The sequence below is a fragment of the Arachis hypogaea genome, chromosome 18 (genome assembly GCF_003086295.3).
Source record: "Arachis hypogaea cultivar Tifrunner chromosome 18, arahy.Tifrunner.gnm2.J5K5, whole genome shotgun sequence".
NCBI classification, from domain to species: Eukaryota; Viridiplantae; Streptophyta; class Magnoliopsida; order Fabales; family Fabaceae; genus Arachis; species Arachis hypogaea.
The window spans coordinates 104,558,773-104,581,034 of record NC_092053.1 but is presented as its reverse complement, the minus strand read 5'-3'; the positions used below and the strand labels follow the sequence as shown (position 1 = coordinate 104,581,034).

The 22,262-nt window shown below is 36.6% G+C and overlaps 1 non-coding gene across 1 annotated transcript; it reads right to left on the bottom strand.

Moving 5' to 3' along the window:
* Window positions 1–5,419: 5,419 nt before the first annotated feature.
* On the bottom strand, window positions 5,420–5,523 carry LOC112773840 (small nucleolar RNA R71). Its single transcript, XR_003188367.1, has one exon. It is a non-coding gene; the product is annotated as a small nucleolar RNA R71 (small nucleolar RNA).
* Window positions 5,524–22,262: the final 16,739 nt, after the last annotated feature.

Below are 22,262 nucleotides of genomic sequence, written 5' to 3'. Positions count from 1 at the left end.
TTAAGGTGCGGAGCTCTGCTGTTCTTCATGAATTAATACAAGTACTATTGTTTTTTTTCAATTCATGCTTACTTCTTCTCCAAGATATACTCTCGTACTTAATTCAGTTAAGTCAGAATGAAGGGGTGACCCGTGACAATCACCCACTATCTTCGTTACTCGCTTAGCCAAGATCCGCATGCCTGACAACCACAAGCGGTCTACATGATGTTCAACGTAGTCATTGGACACCAGCTGAAGTATATTCTCTTGGGTCTCTAATCCACGGACCGAGTGTGGAGGTTAGAACCTTCGTGGTATAGGCTAGAATCAATTGGCAGCATTCCTGAGATCCGGAAAGTCTAAACCTTGTCTGTGGTATTCCGAGTAGGATCTGGGAAGGGATGACTGTGACGAGCTTCAAACTCACGAATGTTGGGTGCAATGATAGTGTGCAAAAGGATAGAGAGATCCTATTCCGACGCTAGTGAGAACCGACAGATGATTAGCCGTGCGGTAGCTGTACCTGGTATTTTTCATCCAAGACGAGAAATTCGACAATTGATTAGCCGTGCAGAAGCCGTACCTGGTATTTTTCATCCAAGAGGATCATACAGCTTGCCATGGAAGGGAGCACGCATGATTGGAAGAAGACAAAAGAAAAGCAGAGGTTCAGAAGCAACAAAGCATCTCCAAACGCTTATCTAAAATTCCCACCAATGAATTACATAAGTATCTTTATTTTATTTTACGTTTTATTTATCTTTTAATTATCAAAATCTCATAACCATTTGAATCCGTCTGACTAAGATTTACAGGATGACCATAGTTTGCTTCAAGCCAACAATCTCTGTGGGATCGACCCTTACTCACGTAAGGTATTACTTGGACGATCCATTGCACTTGCTGGTTAGTTGTGTGGAGTTGTGAAAAGTGTGATCACAATTCTGTGCACCAATAAGCCCGACTCGTTGTTAAGACGTCGCCATTTCACTGGAAACTTTTTTTTTAAGATGTTGAATGATTTATCATTGCGAGTGTACAGAAATAAATAATATCACAAACATAAGTTTGAATAGAAATATTAAAAAAAATCTTCATACATCAGTATAGTGTTCAGAGATTCTGTCAGCATACACCCTATACGATAAATGTATACATATATGAACATATAAACCCTAGGCCCTGGCCCATACAAAAGGCACCTAATTGGTGCCCAGGCTAGCATAGCACTTTTAAACTCTCTTATTCTCTCTCTGTACTAAAAAAAGGAGACACTAAATTGAAAAGTACTAAGCAAGGATGTTACAAAAAGAATACCAACTGAAGTTTTCCATACTAAACTCAAATATCACCATTAGGTAGGCCTCCGTGCGATCCCCCCACAGATGCATCACTCCCAGAAGGCGATAACTCCTCTTCTGGATTTTCCTTTGGATCTATTTCCTCTTAATCCTCTAAAAAAGACACTCCACCAGATGAACTCCTACTCCCGCAATCCAATACAGGTCCATTGTTGTATGCAGGAGCTAAAACTTAGCCTCGTGGGCTGAAATGTGCTTGCAACTGCTCAGCTGGTGATGGTGGTGCCAGAGGTATTGGAGGTAGGACGACATCCGGAGGTGGATTTGGAAGGTATCTGATGAGCGGATAATTTATACCCTTTTTGGCATTGTTTTTACATAGTTTTTAGTAAGTTTTAGTTAATTTTTATTATATTCTTATTAGTGTTTATTCAAAAATCACATTTCTAGACTTTACTATGAGTTTGTGTTTTTTTGTGATTTTAGGTATTTTTTGGCTGAAATTGAGGGACCTGAGCAAAAACCTGATTCAAAGGCTAAAAAAGGACTGCAGATGCTATTGGATTCTGACCTCCCTGCACTCAAACTACATTTTCTGGAGCTACAGAAACCCAATTAGCGCGCTCTTAATTGCGTTGGAAAGTAGACATCCTGGGCTTTCCAGAAATATATAATAGTGCATACTTTGCCCGAGAATTGATGGCCCAAACTGGCGTTCAAAGTCAGCCTAAAATATCTTGGCGTAAAACGCCCAAACTGGCACCAAAGCTGGCGTTTAACTCCAGGAACAGCCTAAGCACAAAAAAGCTTCAATGCTCAGCCCAAGCACACACCAAGTGGGCCCCAGAAGTGGATTTCTGCACTATCTGCACTTAGTTACTCATTTTTCTGTAACCCTAGGTTACTAGTCTAGTATAAAAAACTACTTTTAGAGATTTATTTTATGTCTTTCTGGACGGTCTTTTGTTCGTCTGGGACCATATGACGTAACTTTTACACTTTGAGACCTCCATGGGAGGCTGGCCACTCGGCCATGTCTCCCCTATTTTCACTTATGTATTTTTGACGGTGGAGTTTCTACACCCCATAGATTAAGGTGTGGAGATCTGCTGTTCTTCATGAATTAATGTAATTACTACTATTTTCTATTCAATTCATGCCTACTTCTTCTCCAAGATATACTCTTGTACTTAATTCAGTTAAGTCAGAATGAAGGGGTGATCTGTGACAATCACCCAATCTTCGTTACTCGCTTAGCCAAAGTCGCGTGCCTGACAACCACAAATCAATCTACATGATGTTCAACGTAGTCATTGGACGATAGCTAGAGTATATTCTCTTGGGTTTCTAATCTAAGATTAGAACCTTCGTGGTATAGGCTAGAACCATTGGAAGCATTCCTGGGATCCGGAAAGTCTAAACCTTGTCTGTGGTATTCCAAGTAGGATTCAGGATCCAGAAAGTCTAAACCTTGTCTGTGGTATTCCGAGTAGGATCTGGGAAGGGATGACTGTGATGAGCTTCAAACCTGCGAATGTGGGGCACAAGTGACAGTGTGCAAAAGGACAATGGTCCTATTTCGACGCTAGCGGGAATTGACAGATGATTAGCCTTGCAGTGACAGCGCAGATGGATTTGTTTTCATCCGAGAGGATCATACAGCTTGCCATGGAAGGAGGTAACGCATTGTTGGAAGAAGGTAATAGAAAAGCAGAGGTTCTGAAGCAACAAAGTATCTCCGGACGCTTATCTGAAATTCCTACCTATGAATTACATAAGTATTTCTATCTTATTTTATATTTTATTTATATTTTAATTATCAAAACTTTATAACCATTTGAATCAGCCTGACTGAGATTTACAAGGATGACCATAGCTTGCTTCAAGCTGACAATCTCCGTGGGATCGACCCATACTCACGTAAGGTTTATTACTTGGACGACCTAGTGCACTTGCTGGTTAGTTGTGCGGAGTTGTGAAGAATAATTGAGATTACAATCATGCGTACTAAGATATTGGCGCAGTTGAGATCACAATTTCGTACACCAAGTTTTTGCATGACTCGGAGGTGGAAGCAATTGTCTTCCCTTTCCTCTTTCTTGGACAACTGACGGTTCATCTTATTGCTCTGATTAGGTAATTTTATTTTATTTTTAAGCTTTTTTATTTTCAAAAAAATTCAAAAAAATATATATATATACAAAAAAAATTTATTTTATTCTTCAGAATTTTTAAGAATGAATTCTAGAGTTTCAGATGATGCTTTTATCATCACAGGAGCTAGTTGATTCCCATCAATTTAGCTATTGTATGTAATGTCCTGCTGAAGCTTGGCTAGCCATGTCTAATTTTTTAGACTGAAGTTTTAGACTAACATTGCATGATTCCTGGAATTCCTATTAAAAATTTTGAATTTATTTATTTTCTCTTTTTTCAATTAATTTTCGAAAAGACAAATTTTTTTTATATAAAATCATAAAAACCAAAAATTTTTGTGTTTCTTGTTTGAGTCTAGTGTCAAATTTTAAGTTTGGTATCAATTATATTTTTCTTATTTTTGAAAATTCATGCATTGAGTTCTTCATGATCTTCAAGTTGTTCTTGATGAATTTCTTTGTTTGATCTTTGCATTTTCTTGTTTGGTGTCTTTTCTTGTTTTTCAAATGTATTTTTGAATTATTAGTGTCTATAGAATAAAAAATTTTAAGTTTGGTGTCTTGCATGTTTTTCTTTTCTTAAAAATTTTTCAAAAATATGTTCTTGATGTTCATCATGATCTTCAAAGTTTTCTTGCTGTTCATCTTGACATTCAAAGTGTTCTTGCATGCATTATTAGTTTTGATCTTAATTTCTTGTGTTTTGTGTCATTTTTATGTTTTTCTCTTTTCCCATTAAAAATTCAAAAATAAAAAAATATCTTTCCCTTATTTCACTCATAAATTTCAAAAATTTGAATTGATTTTCAAAATCTTTTTCTTATTTTTATTTCATATTTTCAAAATTAATGCTAACATTTAACGTTTAGATTCAAAAATTTTTAAGTTGTTACTTGCCTATTAAGAAAGAATCAATCTTTAAATTCTAAAATCATATCTTTTAGTTTCTTGTTAGTCAAGTAATCAACTTTAATTTTCTAAATCAAATCTTTTTAATTTCCAATTCAAATATTTTTCAAAATGATTTTCAATCATATCTTTTTCTATTTCAAAACTTAATTTCAAAATCTTTTAATCATATCTTTTTGAAAACTAAATAAATTAATTACTATTTCTTATCCTTTTCAAATTTTATTTTATTTCTTCCCTTAATTTTCGAATACTAACCAATAATTAAAATAAAAACAAAAATATTTTCCTTTTATTTTAATTTAAAATTCGAATTCTCTCTCTCTCTCTCTCTCTCACATCTCTTTCTATTTATTTATTTATTTATTCACTAACACTTCTCTTCTTCTTATAATTCGAACCATCTCTCCCTCTCTGTGTTCGAATTCTTCATCTTCTCTATTCTCCATGCTACTCTTCTATTCTTCTACTCACATAAAGGAATCTCTATACTGTGACATAGAAGATTCCTCTTCTTTTCTGTTCTCTTCTTTTTCATATAAGCAGGAGCAAGGATAAGAACATTCTTGTTGAAGCTGATTCGGAACCTGAAAGGACTCTAAAGAGGAAGGTAAGAGAAGCTAAAGCACAACACTCTGGAGAGGACCTGACATAATTTTTCGAAAAAGAAGAAGATACAGCCGAACCCAATAACAATGTTGGAGATGCAAGGAAGATGCTTGGTGACTTTATTGCACCCTCTTCTGACTTCTGTGGAAGGAGCATCTCAATTCCTGAGCAAATAACTTTGAGCTCAAACCTCAATTAGTTTCTCTAATGCAGCAGAATTGCAAGTTTCATGGACTTCTATTGGAAGATCCTCATCAGTTTTTTGCTAAATTCTTGCAAATCTGTGACACTGTTAAGACCAATGGTGTTAATCCTGAGGTCTACAGACTTATGCTTTTCCCCTTTGCTGTAAGAGACAGAGCTAGGACATGGTTGGACTCACAACCTAAAGATAGCCTGAACTCTTGGGAAAAGTTGGTCAATGCTTTCTTGTCCAAATTCTTTCCACCTCAAAAGTTGAGCAAGCTTAGAGTGGAAGTCCAAACCTTCAGACAGAAGGAAGGTGAATCCCTATATGAAGCTTGGGAAAGATACAAGCAATTGATCAAAAGGTGTCCTTCTGGCATGCTTTCAGAATGGAGCATCATATGCATATTCTATAATGGTCTGTCTGAATTGTCCAAGATGTCATTGGACAACTCTGCTGGTGGATCTCTTCATCTAAAGAAGACACCGGAAGAAGCCCAGGAACTCATTGAAATGGTTGCAAATAACCAGTTCATGTACACTTCTGAAAGGAATCCTGTAAATAATGGGACAACTCACAAGAAAGGAGTTCTAGAGATTGATACTCTGAATGCCATATTGGCTCAGAATAAAATATTGACTCAGCAAGTCAATATGATTTGTCAGAGTCTGTCTGGAATGCAAGCTGCATCAAGAAGTACTAAGGAAGCTTCCTCTGAAGAAGAAGCTTATGATCCTGAGAATCCTGCAATGGAAGAGGTGAATTACATGGGAGAATCCTATAGAAACACCTATAATCCTTCATGGAGGAATCATCCTAATCTATCATGGAATGATCAACAGAAGCCTAATCAAGGCTTCAATAATAATAATGGTGGGAGAGCACGGTTTGGCAATAACAAACTTTTTCCATCATCTTCTCAGCAACAGACAGAGAATTCTAAGCAGAGCCACTCTGACTTAGCAACTGTAGTCTCTGATCTATCTAAGACCACTTTCAGTTTCATGACCGAAGCAAGGTCCTCTATTAGAAATTTGGAGGGACAAGTGGGTCAGCTGAGTAAAAGAGTTACTGAACTCTCTCCTAGTACTCTCCCAAGCAATACAGAAGAGAATCCAAAAAGAGAGTGTAAGGCCATAACTATAACCAACATGGCCGAACCTGGAGAGGAAGAAAAGGCAGTGATCTCCACTGAGAAAGACCTCAATGGATGTCCACTAGCCACTCAAGAGTTCCCTAATGAGGAACCAAAAGAATCTGAGGCTCATATAGAGACCATAGAGATTCCACTGAACTTACTGTTGCCATTCATGAGCTCTGATGAGTATTCTTCCTCTGAAAAGGATGAAGACATTGTTGAAGAGCAAGTTGCTCAGTATCTAGGAGCAATCATGAAGCTGAATACCAAGTTAATTGGTAATGAGACTTGGGTGGATGAACCCCCATTGCTCATCAATGAACTGAATGATCTGGTTCAACTGAAATTACCTCGGAAGAAACAGGATCTTGGAAAGTTCTTAATACCTTGTACCACAGGCACCATGACCTTTAAGAAGGCTCTGTGTGACCTTGGGTCAAGTATAAACCTCATGCCCCTCTCTGTAATGGAGAAACTAGGGATCTTTGAGGTGCAAGCTGCAAGAATCTCACTAGAGATGGCAGACAATTCAAGGAAACAGGCTTATGGACTTGTAGAGGATGTCTTAGTGAAGGTTGAAGGCTATTACATCCCTGCTGACTTCATAATCCTAGAGACTGGGAAGGATGAAGATGAATCCATCATCCTTGGAAGACCCTTCCTAGCCACAGCAAGAGCTGTGATTGATGTGGACAGAGGAGAGTTAGTCCTTCAAGTGAATGAGGACTACCTTATGTTTAAGGCTCAAAGATCTTCTTCTGTAACCATGGAGAGAAAGCATGAAAAGCTTCTCTCAATACAGAGTCAGACAGAGCCCCCATAAACTTCTAAGTTTGGTGTTGGGAGGCCAACATCAACCTCTGAGTCTCTGTGAAGCTCTCTAAGAGCTTCACTGTCAAGCTACTGACATTAAAGAAGTACTTATTAGGAAGCAACCCAATGTTATTTAATTATATTTATTTATTTTCCATTTTTATTTTATGTTTTATGTTTTCTTTAGGTTGATGATCATGTGAAGTCACAAAAACAACTGAAAAATAAAAAATAGAATGAAAAATAGCATTAAAAATAGCACACCCTGGAGGACAGGCTTACTGGCATTTAAACGCCAGTAAGGATAGCAGAATGGGCGCTTAACGCCCAGCCTGGCAGCATTCTGGGCGTTAAACGCCAGAACAGGCAGCACTCTGGGTGTTTAACGCCAGAAAGGGCTGTCTGGCACAGGCTGCCGTTAAACGCCAGAAATGGGTATCTGGCTGGCGTTTAACACCAGAAATGGGCAGCAGAATGGCGTTTAACACCAGGAAAGGTAGCAGGACTGGCGTTTAACGCCAGGAAAGGTAGCAGAGCTGGCGTTAAACGCCAGATTTGGCACAGAATGGGTGTTTGAATGCCAGATTAGTGCAGGGACTCAAATTCCTTGACACCTCAGGATTTGTGGACCCCACAGGATCCCTACCTACCCCACTTCCTCTTCTCTCCTCTTCACACCTTTCCATAACACTCTTTCCCAAACACCATTGACCAATCCCATAAAAAACTCTTCCCCAAATACCATTCACATATCAAATCTTACCCTCTTTCCCATATCCTCTTCACCATTCACATCCATCCATAATTAAACCCCACCTACCTCACCATTCGAATTCAAACCATTTCCCTCCCAAACCCACCCACACATGGCCGAATACCCTCTCTTCCTTACCCTATAAATATCCATCCTTACCACCTTCATTTTCACACAACATACACACTTCTCTCCCTCTTGGCCGAAATACATACCCCCCTCTACCTCCTCCATCTCTTCTTCTTCTACTCCTTTCTTTCTACTTTTTCTCGAGGACGAGCAAATCTTCTATGTTTGATGTGGGAAAAGATAAAGCTTTTTGTTTTCCATAACCACTAATGGCACCTAAGGCCGGAGAAACCTCTAGAAAGAGGAAAGAAAAGACAATTGCTTCCACCTCCGAGTCATGGGAGATGGAGAAATTCATCTCAAAGGTCCATCAAGACCACTTCTATGAAGTTGTGGCCAAGAAAAAGGTGATCCCCGAGGTCCCCTTTAAACTCAAAAAGAGTAAGTATCTGGAGATTCGACATGAAGTTCGAAGAAGAGGTTGGGAAATCCTCACCAACCCCATTCAACAAGTCGGGATCTTAATGGTTCAAGAGTTCTATGCTAATGCATGGATCACTAGGAACCATGACCAAAGTATGAACCTGAACCTAAAGAATTGGCTCACAATGGTTCGGGGGAATTACTTGGATTTCAGTCCGAAAAATGTGAGGTTGGCGTTTAACTTGCCAATGATGCAAGGAGATCCTTACCCTTTCACTAGAAGGGTCAACTTTGATCAAAGGTTGGACCAAGTCCTTAGGGACATTTGTGTGGAAGACGCTCAATGGAAGAGAGATTCAAGGGGCAAGCTAGTTCAATTGAGAAGGCTTGACTTTAAACCCGTGGCTAGGGGATGGTTGGAGTTCATCCAACGCTCAATCATTCCTACTAGCAACCGGTCTGAAGTTACAATAGACTGGGCTATCATGATCCATAGTATCATGAATGGAGAGGAAGTAGAAGTTCATGAGATCATTTCCCTAGAACTCTACAAGGTGGTAGACAAGTCCTCTACTTTGGCAAGGCTAGCCTTCCCTCATCTCATTTGTCACCTATGCAATTCAGCTGGAATTATCATAGAGGAAGACATCCTCATTAATGAGGACAAGTCCATCACTAAGAAAAGGATGGAGCAAACAAGAGAGCCCACTCATGGTCCTCAACAAGAGCATGAGGAAGTTCCTCATCATGAAATTCCTGAGATGCCTCAAGGGATGCATTTTTCTCCACAAAACTATTGGGAGAAAATCAACACCTCCCTAGGAGAATTGAGTTCTAACATGGGACAACTAAGGATGGAGCATCAAGAGCATTCCATCCTCCTCCATGAAATTATAGAAGATCAAAGAGCCATGAGGGAGGAGCAACAAAGGCAAGGAAGAGACATTGAGGAGCTCAAGCACTCCATAAGATCTTCAAGAGGAAGAACTAGCCGCCATCACTAAGGTGGACCCGTTCTTTAATTTTCTTGTTCTTATTTTTCTATTTTTCATTCCCTATGCCTTGTGTTTTATCTATGTTTGTGTCTTTATTACATGATCATTAGTGTCTAGTATCTATGTCCTAAAGCTATGAATATCCTATGAATCCATCACTCCTCTTAAATAAAAAATGTTTTAATTGCAAAAGAACAAGAAGTGCATGATTTCGAATTCTATCTTGAAATTAGTTTAATTATTTTGATGTGGTGGCAATACCTTTTTGTTTTCTGAATGAATGCTTGAACAGTGCATATTTTTTGAATTTGTTGTTTATGAATGTTAAAATTGTTGGCTCTTAAAAGAATAAGGAAAAAGGAGAAATGTTATTGACAATCTGAAAAATCATAAAACTGGTTTTTGAAGCAAGAAAAAGCAGTGAATAGACAAAGCTTGCGAAAAAAAAAATTGGCGAAAGAAAAAGAAAAAGGAAAAAAAAGATAAAGAAAAAAAAATTGGCGAAAAAAAAAGAAAAAGGAAAAAAAAGATAAAGCAAGCAGAAAAAGTCAATAGCCCTTTAAACCAAAAGGCAAGTGTAAAATAAAAAGGATCCAAGGCTTTGAGTATTAATGGATAGGAGGGCCCACATGAATAAAATCCTGGCCTAAGCGGCTAAACCAAGCTGTCCCTAACCATGTACTTGTGGCGTGAAGGTGTCAAGTGAAAAGCTTGAGACTGAGCGGTTAAAGTCGTGGTCCAGAGCAAAAAGAGTGTGCTTAAGAGCTCTGGGCACCTCTAACTGGGGACTCTAGCAAAGCTGAGTCACAATCTGAAAAGGTTCACCCAGTTATGTGTCTGTGGCATTTATGTATCCGGTGGTAATACTGGAAAACAAAATGCTTAGGGTCACGGCCAAGACTCATAAAGTAGCTGTGTTCAAGAATCAACATACTGAACTAGGAGAATCAATAACACTATCTGAATTCTAAGTTCCTATAGATGCCAATCATTCTGAACTTCAAAGGATAAAGTGAGATGCCAAAACTGTTCAGAAGCAAAAAGGCTACAAGTCCCGCTCATCTAATTGAAACTAATTTTCATTGATAAGTTTGGAATTCATTGTATATTCTCTTCTTTTTATCCTATTTTGTTTTCAATTGCTTGGGAACAAGCAACAATTTAAGTTTGGTGTTGTGATGAGTGGATAATTTATACCCTTTTTGGTATTGTTTTTACATAGTTTTTATTATGTTTTAGTTAATTTTTATTATATTTTTATTATTTTTTATTCAAAAATCACATTTATGGACTTTACTAGGAGTTTGTGTGTTTTTCTGTGATTTCAGGTATTTTCTGGCTGAAATTGAGGGGCCTGAGCAAAAACCTGATTCAGAGGCTGAAAAAGGATTGCAGATGCTGTTGGATTCTGACCTCCCTGCACTCGAACTGGATTTTCTGGAGCTACAGAAGCCCAATTGGCGTGCTCTCAATTGGTTGGAAAGTATACATCCTGGGATTTCCAGTAATATATAATAGTCCATACTTTGCCCGAGAATTGATGGCCCAAAATCACGTTCAAAGTCAGCCTAAAACATCTTGGCGTAAAACGCCCAAACTGGCACCAGAATTGGAGTTAAACGCCCAAACTGGCACCAAAGCTGGCGTTTAACTCCAGGAACAGCCTAAGCACGAAAAAGCTTCAAAGCTCAGCCCAAGCACACACCAAGTGGGCCCCAGAAGTGGATTTCTGTACTATCTGCACTTAGTTACTCATTTTTCTGTAACCCTAGGTTACTAGTCTAGTATAAAAAACTACTTTTAGAGATTTATTTTATATCTTTTTGGACGGTCTTTTGTTCGTCTGGGACCATATGATGTAACTTTTACACTTTGAGACCTCCATGGGAGGCTGGCCACTCGGCCATGTCTATCCTATTTTCACTTATGTATTTTCGACAGTGGAGTTTCTACACGCCATAGATGTGTGGAGATCTGTTGTTCTTCATGAATTAATGCAATTACTACTATTTTCTATTCAATTCATGTCTACTTCTTCTCCAAGATATACTCTTGTACTTAATTCAGTTAAGTCAGAATGAAGGGGTGATCCATGACAATCACCCAATCTTCGTTACTCACTTAGCCAAGGTCGCGTGCCTGACAACCACAAAGCGATCTACATGATGTTCAACGTAGTCATTGGACGACAGCTAGAGTATATTCTCTTGGGTTTCTAATCTAAGATTAGAACCTTTGTGGTATAGGCTAGAACCATTGGCAGCATTCCTGGGATCCGAAAAGTCTAAACCTTGTCTGTGGTATTCCGAGTAAGATCTAGGATCCGGAGAGTCTAAACCTTGTCTGTGGTATTTCGAGTAGGATCTGGGAAGGGATGACTGTGACGAGCTTCAAACCTATGAATGTAGGGCACAAGTGACAGTGTGCAAAAGGACAATGGACCTATTCCGACGCTAGTGGGAACCGACAGATGCTTAGCCCTGCGGCGACAGCGCAGATGGATTTGTTTTCATCCGAGAGGATCATACAACTTGCCATGGAAGGAGGTAATGCATGGTTGGAAGAAGGCAATAGGAAAGCAGAGGTTCTAAAGCAACAAAGTATCTCCAGACGCTTATCTGAAATTCCTACCTATGAATTACATAAGTATTTCTATCTTATTTTATATTTTATTTATATTTTAATTATCAAAACTTCATAACCATTTGAATCAGCCTGACTGAGATTTACAAGGATGACCGTAGTTTGCTTCAAGCCAACAATCTCCGTGGGATCGACCCTTACTCACGTAAGGTTTATTACTTGGACGACCCAGTGCACTTGCTGGTTAGTTTTGTGGAGTTGTGAAGAATAATTGAGATTACAATCGTGCGTACTAAGATGTTGGTACAGTTGAGATTACAATTTCGTGCACCAGTATCCCTCACTTGCATCAAGCTCAGGTGCTGCCTGATGTAGAGGCTGAGCGTGAATCGGTGAATCAGGAAAGGGATGACCGTCACTGTCAGAATGTAACCATGAAAGAGGGAAGACATATGGATGGTCCGGGCCGAAGTACGAACTATCTATTGGGTGTGTAAAGTGTCTGTCACATAATACGTACAAACAAACATGAGGCTATGTGCCCAAAACATAGTAACTCCCAAACATCGGGTCCTCGTAGATAAACAGATGATCAAACTCATAGAACATTACTCCCGTCTCAATCTGAAGGAAGGTGAAAAATGGGGTAAGAGTTGGGAGTTCTTAGTAAGGTTGGGGTTTGTTATTTAAGTTCATTAATTCCTTATCATTACCAGGTAACAATACTTGAACACACAATACAATAATATAACGAACAAATAGAAAGTGCAAGAAAATAGTAGACAAGTAGAAGATACAGAAGACAACATACAATAAAGAGAGTGCACACATATAGAATGCATTTTAGAAAGCTACGCGGCAAACAAGTATGATGCATGTTTAGTCTTAGTGCAGATCATGAGCTCATGTATCGCTTTCTACCCGCTCTCAACATAACCCAGCAGCTGGTCTGGGTAAGACTTTTCTAGAACAAATCCAAATTACGCACTTTAGGAATACCTCCGTAAGCAATTCTCTTATCGGAATAGCTCGCAGACTGAGTATTCACATCATACCTCTTTAGGCGACCTTGCCGTACAAGAACAACTTGTCATGTTGGGTATGTTTGCAAAAGCAACTCAATTCCACGGGCATCCCTGTCCTTATATTCAATCCGAAGGCCCGAACAACAATTATCAGTTTTTGTAAGCGACCTCCGACTTACAGATTCTGTTTCTCTTATCCTTTGGAGCTTAATCATTCACTTTATAAGTCTCAATTCTCGTTTCTTTCGTACTTATATTTTCTTTTAACACCGCTAGTCTTACACATTTCTATAACCAAACATAACTTTCTTCTTGAGCCTCTCCCTAGGGTATTTTATGAAGAAGTTCCTAGGGTTTCGACTACTAAATTATCTTTCTACGTCTTTTATTATAATTACCGTTCTATTCTTAAATTTTACGTTACTTACTTCAATCTTTACGTAATTTTTTTTACATCTTTTAATTTCTAAATATTACACTTACATCTTACATTTAATCTCAGAATTTTTTAATTAATTATAATTTAGTTCATAAGCTTTAATTAATTATACTTTAACTATCCAAATTTTTACTAATTATACTAACTCTTCTGCATTTAAATTAATTACGTTTTAATTCTTGTTGACTAGATCAAATCAAAATCAGATTCCTTATGTAAATAGAATTAGTTATAAATCTTTTTCTTTTTTAGTTTAGCTTAATTTTAGGATTTTTATGATTAGAAATCTTTCCTTTATTTTAGGCTAGTATTTTTTCCTTCTTTTCTATTTTCTAGTTATTTCTATTTCTGTAATTCCTCTATTAAGAGAATAATTCCCTGTACATTTTACAAAATATTATATTCAAATACTTCAACTTTGTATCAGAGCTGGAATTTAACAACCTTATAAGCTGCTCAACCTGTTCCTTACTCAAGGATGATTTTTCAGCTTCTTGAGCAATTGGGGTAGAACATATTTTGGGACCAGGTTTGCTGCCTTTAAGATGTGCTAAATTTTTATGAATCTTACAGCAGGTTTCTCGTGTGTGACAAGGTTTATTGCAGTGGTCACACCAAAGAGTGGAAGGGTGCTTTTGATTTGATGAACTTTTAAGTGCAGCAGGTGCCACTAAGAGTACATTAGACTCCAAAGAAGTATGTTTAGTCTTGCTTTTCCCCATCATCACAACTCTACGAGTTTCCTCTCTTCTAACTTCAGCAAATACTTCTCCAATTGAAGGTAGGATTGCTCATCCAATAATTCTACCACGAACTTCATCTAGCTCCACATTGAGGCCTGCAAGAAATTGGAATATCCTCCCTTCTTCCACTGTTTGTTGGTGGTGTTTGGCATCAACGGCGAAATTCCACTTGTAGTTATTAAAGTGGTCAAGATCCTTCCACACCCACTTCAATATGTGAAAATATTTGGTGACATTGTCACTCTCTTGTTGAATTTCTCTAGCTTTTAGAGTAAGTTAATAAATCTGGAATTTATTCCCAAGATCAAAATACATCTCCTTGACACTATCCCACAATTCTTTGGCAGTGGTATAGTACATGTAGCTCCTCCATTGAGTTCACCAGGCATGTCATCACCATGAAATTTTCGGTATCCCACACATTATATGGTGGGTCAGTGAAGTTAGGCTGGCTTCGCTCATCAGTGAGATACCCAATCTTTCCTCTTTCACGGATATACATCTGAACTGATTGAGACCATCTAAGGTAGTTTGACCCAGTGAGTTAAAATGTGGTGATCTAAACTGAATGGGAGTCACCACTAACTAGTAGCAGTCGCTCATATTTTAAATCTGATGGAGTAGGAGTGGTGTTCTCCTTTTATTCAGGATTAGTGACTGAGGAACTGTCAGCCATAGCTATAAATCAGAGGCACAATGCAGAAATCCGACTCTAATACTAAGTTGAAGTGTTTGAATATAATATTCTATAAAATGTACAGGAAATCATCTTCTTTATAGAGGAATTATAGAAATAGAAATAACTAGAAAATGGGAAAGAAGGGTACCCTAAAATAAAGGAAAGATTTCTAATAATAAAATTCCTAAAATTAAGCTACACTAAAAAATAAAAAGATTTATAACTAATTCTATTTACATAAAAGATTCGTGAAAGGAATTAGGAATCTGATTTTGATTTGATCTAGTCAACACTCTCCCTCAAGCTGGCTTGAAGATATCCTTCATTGACAGTTTGTTTATTATGCTATCAAAGGTCTTCTTGGATAATCCTTTAGTTAGAACATCTGCTAATTGTTTCGTGGTTGGAACATATGAGATGCAAATATGTTTTCTTCCAATCTTTTCCCTGAAAAAATGCTTGTTAACTTCAACATGTTTAGTTCTATCATGCATCACTAGATTATGAGAAATAGAAATTGCAGATTTCTTGTCACAATACAACCTTATTGGTGGAGAAATGGAAACTTTTAGTTCTTGTAGGATTTTTTTTACCCATAGTGCTTCACATATTCCATGAGCCAGTGCTCTAAACTCAGCTTCTACACTACTTTGTGCCATAACACTCTATTTTTTACTCCTCCAACTAACCAGGTTTTTGCCAATAAAAGTACAATACCCAGATTTTGACCTTCTATCCATGACATTTCCAACCCACTCCGCATCTGTATAAGCTTCTACTTGAAGATGTCCATGCTTTTTGTAGAGTAACCCTTTCCCAGGCGACCCCTTCAAGTAACCTAGGATTCTAAAGATAGCATCCATGTGTTCTCGACCAGGTAAATGCATAAATTGGATTACCATGCTTACAGCAAAGGCTATATCTGGGCGTGTTTGGGATAAATAGATTAGCCTCCCTACCAATCACTGATGTCTCCCTTTGTCTATTACATTTTCTGGTTCAACTGGCTTTAATTTTTAGTTAGGCTGTATAGGTATTTCAGCAGCTTTACAACCAAGTAATCCCATCTCTTTTAAAAGATCTAGGATGTACTTTTGTTAGTTCATAAAGATGCCTTCTTTAGACCTTGCAAATTCAATTCCAAGAAAGTATTTTAATGAGCCAAGTTCTTTGATTTCAAATGCTTTGGCAAGCTTCTCCTTCAAGTCTTTTAGCTTCGAAAAATCATCACATATTAGAATAATATCATCCACATATACAATTAAGATGTCAGATTTATTAACTACTGAATGTTTATAGAAAAATACATTTTTATTGGCTATTCTCTAAGTCAAAAGGGTTATAAATGTTCCAATCCACACACCAAAAAACTTCATGTAAGCATGGATGTTATTTTTTTGGAACATGACATTTTTTTTCAGAAAAATTCTCTTCAGCGGGAGAGTCTAAGTGAAGAAAATTTTTTGCATGAACCTTTACCTACTCCTATCTTATATATTGAGGATACAACTTTCATTGATCAAGTAAATTCTAAAACAATTGAAAAACAAAATGTAGAAACTAATTCTGAAATTGTGCCATAATTAGTTGGAACCCAAACAAGAAAAGAAATACCATAATCAGAAAAGGAGCTTCGATGTTATGTTCAGAAATATCCGAAGAAGACTAGAGACCAGCCCATCATCTCTGTACTAACCCAATCTGAAAACCTGGAAGACGGCCCAACTGTAGTACTTCAGGAACTTCTAGGTAAATTTGAAATTGTCACTTCTAATAATAACTTCCCAATAGCCCTTAGGAAAGAAACCAGAACCTGCACCAAAAAGGTACTCAAAACCAACACCATCCATCCTATTTTCAATTATGTCTCTTTGAAAGAGTATTACCATCGGTTAAGAACTTCTTCTCGGTTAGAGAAAATAACTTCGTTGCAAGTATAGTTCCAAAACGACAAGTAATGCTCAATCAAAGTTTAATTTTGGTTATCACAAGTCTAACCCAATAAAAATAACCGAGAGTATTAGTCCTGGGTCGTTCTCTCTAGGAATTACAATCGAATGCTCAATTATTGGTTATGATGGGGTTCTATCCTAGTTATTAATTATCATACAATGATTAACAAGAGCTAATCCTATTAAGTCGTCTCCAATATCGGAAGAAGGTACAATGTTATCTTCACATTGAGAGAAAGTCAAATAAGACTAGTTAATCTCAATCCAAAAGTCCTAATCAACTCACTAATTGAATTAGCAAGAGATTAGAGTCAATGGAAATAATATTAACAAACAACTCTAGATCACCAATCTAAATTGGGTATTGATGACTCAAGATTGCCTAATTTCTCTTTTCAAGCCATGAATGCTCAAAAAGCTACTCTAACATCCAACCAAGCATTTTGTCAAACACTTGGAAGGCATAAAAGGAAAGCATCATAAATTGCAAGAATAATAAAATCTACAACTACCCAATTGTAAGGAAACAATGACAACAACTCAATTAAACAATAAAGGAACATAAAACATAAATTGCATTAAAGGAAATTAAAATCAACAAGAGTGCTTATAAACATAAAAATGACATAAAAAGAAAATTAACAAGAGAACTAAGAAGAACAAAGATATAAGGAAAAAAATTGTAAAGAAAACAAGATAAAAACAAGAATTAAAACCTAAATCTAAGAAGAAATTAAACTAAGAATCCTAATTTCTAGAGAGAAGAGGGAGCTTCTCTCTCTAGAACTAACCGAAGGCATGTTTCCTACACTAACTAATTGCTCACCCCTTTTGACCCATCTTGAGTTCTGTATCAAATAGCCTCAAAAATGAGTTGGATTTGGGCCTAGAAAACTCTGAAATTGCCCACAGTATTTTCACTTTAATGGGGGCATGTGATCAGCGACACGCGTGTGCGTCGCTGGCAGATTCCCTTCTCACGCGTACGCGTGACCTTCAATTCTCCAAATGCTCATTTCTTCATGAATTCTCCACTTTGCATGCTTTTCTCTTCACCTTTTCCATCCAATACTTGCCTTATGAATATGAAATTACTCAACAAATATATCAAGGCATTGAATGAAATTAAAGTGAATTAAAATTGGGATTTTAAAGGCCTAAAAAGCATGTTTTCACTCTTAAGCATAAATTAGGAGAGATTAACAAAACTATGATATTTCATTGAATAAATGTGAGAAAAGTTGATAAAACCTACCAAATTCAACACAAGATAAACAAAAAAATTGGGTTTATCAAACTTCTCCACACTTAAACTAAGCATGTCCTCATGCTAAAATCAAGAAAGAGACAAAGGGTATCAATATTTATTTAATGCAAACTATTTGTATGTAATCTACCTACATGCAATCTATCTATATGAATGAAACTACTTGGCCAAAATAAATTAATTTCCAAGAATACAAATATAAGCATAAGGGCTAAAGGTATTAACAACCATGTCAAATCTACAATTGATTTGAGTTATTGAAAAGTGTTTACAAACTTGCAAGAAAAGATGATCATGAGTGAAAACATGTAATTGAGCGATCGAACCCTCACCGGATGTGTATCCGCTCTAGTCGCTCAAGTGTATAGGGTAGATTCACTCAATTCTCCCCTAATCATGCTCTCCAAGATTTGTTTTTCATCTAACAATCAACAATTATTCAATGCATGCATACATTTATCATGGGACTTATCCATACGTTGTAATGGGGTTAGGGTCAAGGTAAGATTGTATTTGATCAAGTGGACTAGAATTTGAATCTTTGATTAACTTAAACTTCCCACCTAAGCTACAACAACCTATGAAATTCTAATACAAACCTAACTACCCATTCTTCACTTTTTCACACACTCATGCATTCTCTTTAATTCACATTCCATATGCATTAATTTTTATTGAACTTTACTTTGGGGCATTTTGTCCCTTTTTTATTGCTTTTCTTTTCTATTTTTTTCTTTTTATTTTTCTTTTATTTTTTTCTTTTTTTTTTGATGAATTATATACAAAGGTACCAATGCATATGGTTTAAACATTTGATGCATGAGTATGTACCCAATTTCTAATATTTTCAATCAAAAATTACAAAAAAAACACACACACTTTTATCTCTACCCAATGTTCCCAACTCTCCCAAACTTGAATGATAAACACTCTCACTAGCCTAAGCTAATCAAAGATGAAAACAAGGGACATTTATTATTTTTCACGTTAAGGCTTGTAATGTACTAAAATTAAGAATAAATAGGTTTAGCATAGGCTCAAAGTTGGCTAACAATGGAAGATAAAAGGTAAGGCTATTTGGGTAAGTGAGCTATTTGATACGACGACCTCAATCATATAAGTGCATTCATACACAAAATAATGGACATAAAGAATCAAACAAACCAAAGATTACAATCATAGAAAGAGAATAATGCAGACAAGGAAATAAGTGGTTATATGATGTAACCACACAATTAGGCTCAAAACTCACATGCTTATGTGTTCTTAGCTCAAAGACCATGTTCCATAATATATATAATTCAAGCACGTTCTATATATATATATATATATATATATATATATATATATATATATATATATATTTTACTCAAATCAATTGAGGTCCTCTATAGATAAATTCGTTGGAAAATTTCATTATTTTGATTAAACTTATTATATATATATGCAAACTAAGAAAATGCAACTAAAAATTCTAAATAAAAAAACCTAAAAATAAAATGCGAAAGTGTTGGGATTAGAAAGTTGTCATCCAAAAATGGCCGATTCGGTCGGACGACCTCACCACACTTAAAAGTTTGCACCGTCCTCAGTGCATTCAAAGATGAGCAAGGAGGTACGACGACTTTTCGGATTGCCACGTTCAGCTGGTGGGTCAACCGGCTGTTGCTTGTTCTTTCTCCCACTTCTGTTTTTGCTTATGATGACTTTCCAATGAAAAATGAAAAATAGCACAGTAAGATGAGAAAATACAAAAGCACGGAAGCGTAAATTGTTGGAATGAGGTAAGAACCACTAGAATGGAGTGAGTAAATTAGTGTGACATTGATGAAAAATAGGTATGTGAGTTCTAAGATTGTGCACGGTTTAGAACACACACATTAGCATAGAGAGCTATGTCACAATTACACAAAAGAAGTAAGCACTTCACCCATTCTAGTTTGCTTGAAATACTTCAAAGAAAACTTGAAGGTTAAGACAACCAAACAAGAAATAAAGAAGCATAAAAGCATTCAAGAAAATAATCAAACAATTGTGAAATGGATAATGAATGGACATTGATTGATGTGTAAGGAAACTTAATGAACCAAATGAAATATAGAACTCACACATCAAACAATGACATATATTGAAGTTGGTTTGCAACATCTAAGTGACATAGAGGTGGAACACATGGGTGCTATGAAACTTAGGAAAAAGAAGATAGAAATTAAACTCAATCACATAGCAAGCATGGTCCACAAAGCTTTACAAAGCACAAAAAATATGTCACTAGGTAAGCTTTCGATCCAATTCCACAATTCCAAAATCTCAATGCATGAAATAGGTAATGTAAATGAAGGGCAATCATAAACAAGCATCTCCTTAAAAAAATGCATTGGTAATATACAATTGCCTCATCATAGATAATGAAATCAAATCCCATGCTGGCCAAAACATGCAATTCAAAAGATTTAGAAAGCTTGAAGGCAATGTCATAAGTATGATGAGTCCATATTTGATGGTATGTTTTGACTCAATTTGGATGGATTCTAGCACATGAACTCACACTTAAGCACCCAAATAGCATACTTTTGTGTTTGATCCCTAGTTTGATCTTAAATGTGAAAACATGCAATTTTGTGCTTTAATAGAGCAATTTAATCCCACTTCTATGTCATTCGATGCCGTGATATGGTTTGTGAGTGATTTCAGGTCTTGGAGGCAAGAATGGATAGCCAAAAGTGGAAGAAAGCATGTACAAGGGAGAAAACATGAAGAAAACAAAGAGAAGCACACACAGCGAAGTGTGCGTGTGTATAGCCCTGCATGCGCGCGCACAAGCAGAAATTTCCATGTGTGCATACGCATGCACCTGCGCGTCCGCACAGGTCCCTGCACGTGATTTCATTAATGAGGCATATGCTGCGCGAATTTGGAGGCCTCTTGGCCCATTTTGGAAGGCTGAATTGCTATTTGGAAGTGCTATATGAAGGAGAATTGACCACTTATCAAAGGGGGGGAGGCATTGGAGCAATTTTTAGATAGTTTTCATAGTAATTAGGAGTAGGAGTAGTGTAGAGTAGATAGCTTTCCTAGGGTTTATCAATTTTTATTGTAGCATTTTATAGCAAGCTTTGATCTTTGATTTTACTTCTTCAATTGTAAGTACTCTCAATTTCCTCTTTAATTCAAGCACTTTTACTTTCACTTCCTTTTGGTTCAAATTACTTTGTTCATATTGCAATTTTGTGTTTCTTGAAGTTTTGATTGATGAATTTCACATTTCATGCTTCCTTTATGTTTGATTGCTTGTTTATGTTTGGTTTTGTTGGTAGTTGGTTATAGTTTTACATTTTACTTTGCAATTTTCCATGCTTTAATTTTAAGCACACAAGGTGTTTGTGAAAATGCCAACTCTAGATTTTGAGTAGATTTTCCCACCTTGGCTTGTGGTTTGAGTTCCTAGGATACTAGAGTCATAATGTCCGACATTTAGTGGTAATTCTTGGGTAGTTAGTTGGCTCTTGTTTTCATTGACGCTAGCCTTTTATCAACTAGTTTAGTAAGTTGGTTAGAACTTATGAATTAAGGTCAATTATGCTTGCTTGACTTACTCCTCGATGGTTGGGGTTGACTAGGTGAGATTGACTCATGATAATTACCATAGTTGTGGTTATGGCCATGATAGGATTCCTTGGATCCTCATTCCCAAGTCAAGGTTCCTTTATTGCATTTTCACTACTTTTGATCTCATTTTCCTTGTTGCTTGCATTACTTTCCAATTTTGATTATTGCTTAGTTCCTTTATTGCTTAGTTCTTTTAATCTTTCGTTCTTTAATTGTACAAAACCCCTTTTGCCCTCTTCACAACCGGAAGAAGTAACATTTCATTTGCATTCCTAGGGAGAACGACCCGATGTTTCATTACTCTCAGTTATTTATTTTGATTTGAATTTATTATTTGATTTGGGGAATTACTTGTTCGTTTGGACTATGCTACTAACGAATTGATTCTTGATTCTAAACTGGCAATAAATCTTCCTAATCAAAGTACTTGTTATTTCAAAAATGTTAAGCATGAAAAATTTAAAACCAGATAACAAATTGTAACCTTAATAAAGGAATCCAACAATGAAAATTAACAACAATGATGTTAAGATAATATCTTATCAGTAATCAGCAGCAATAGATAGCAAACAAGATTATAATCCAACACTTATAATGAAAAACAGAAAATTAAACATAGATCAACTAAC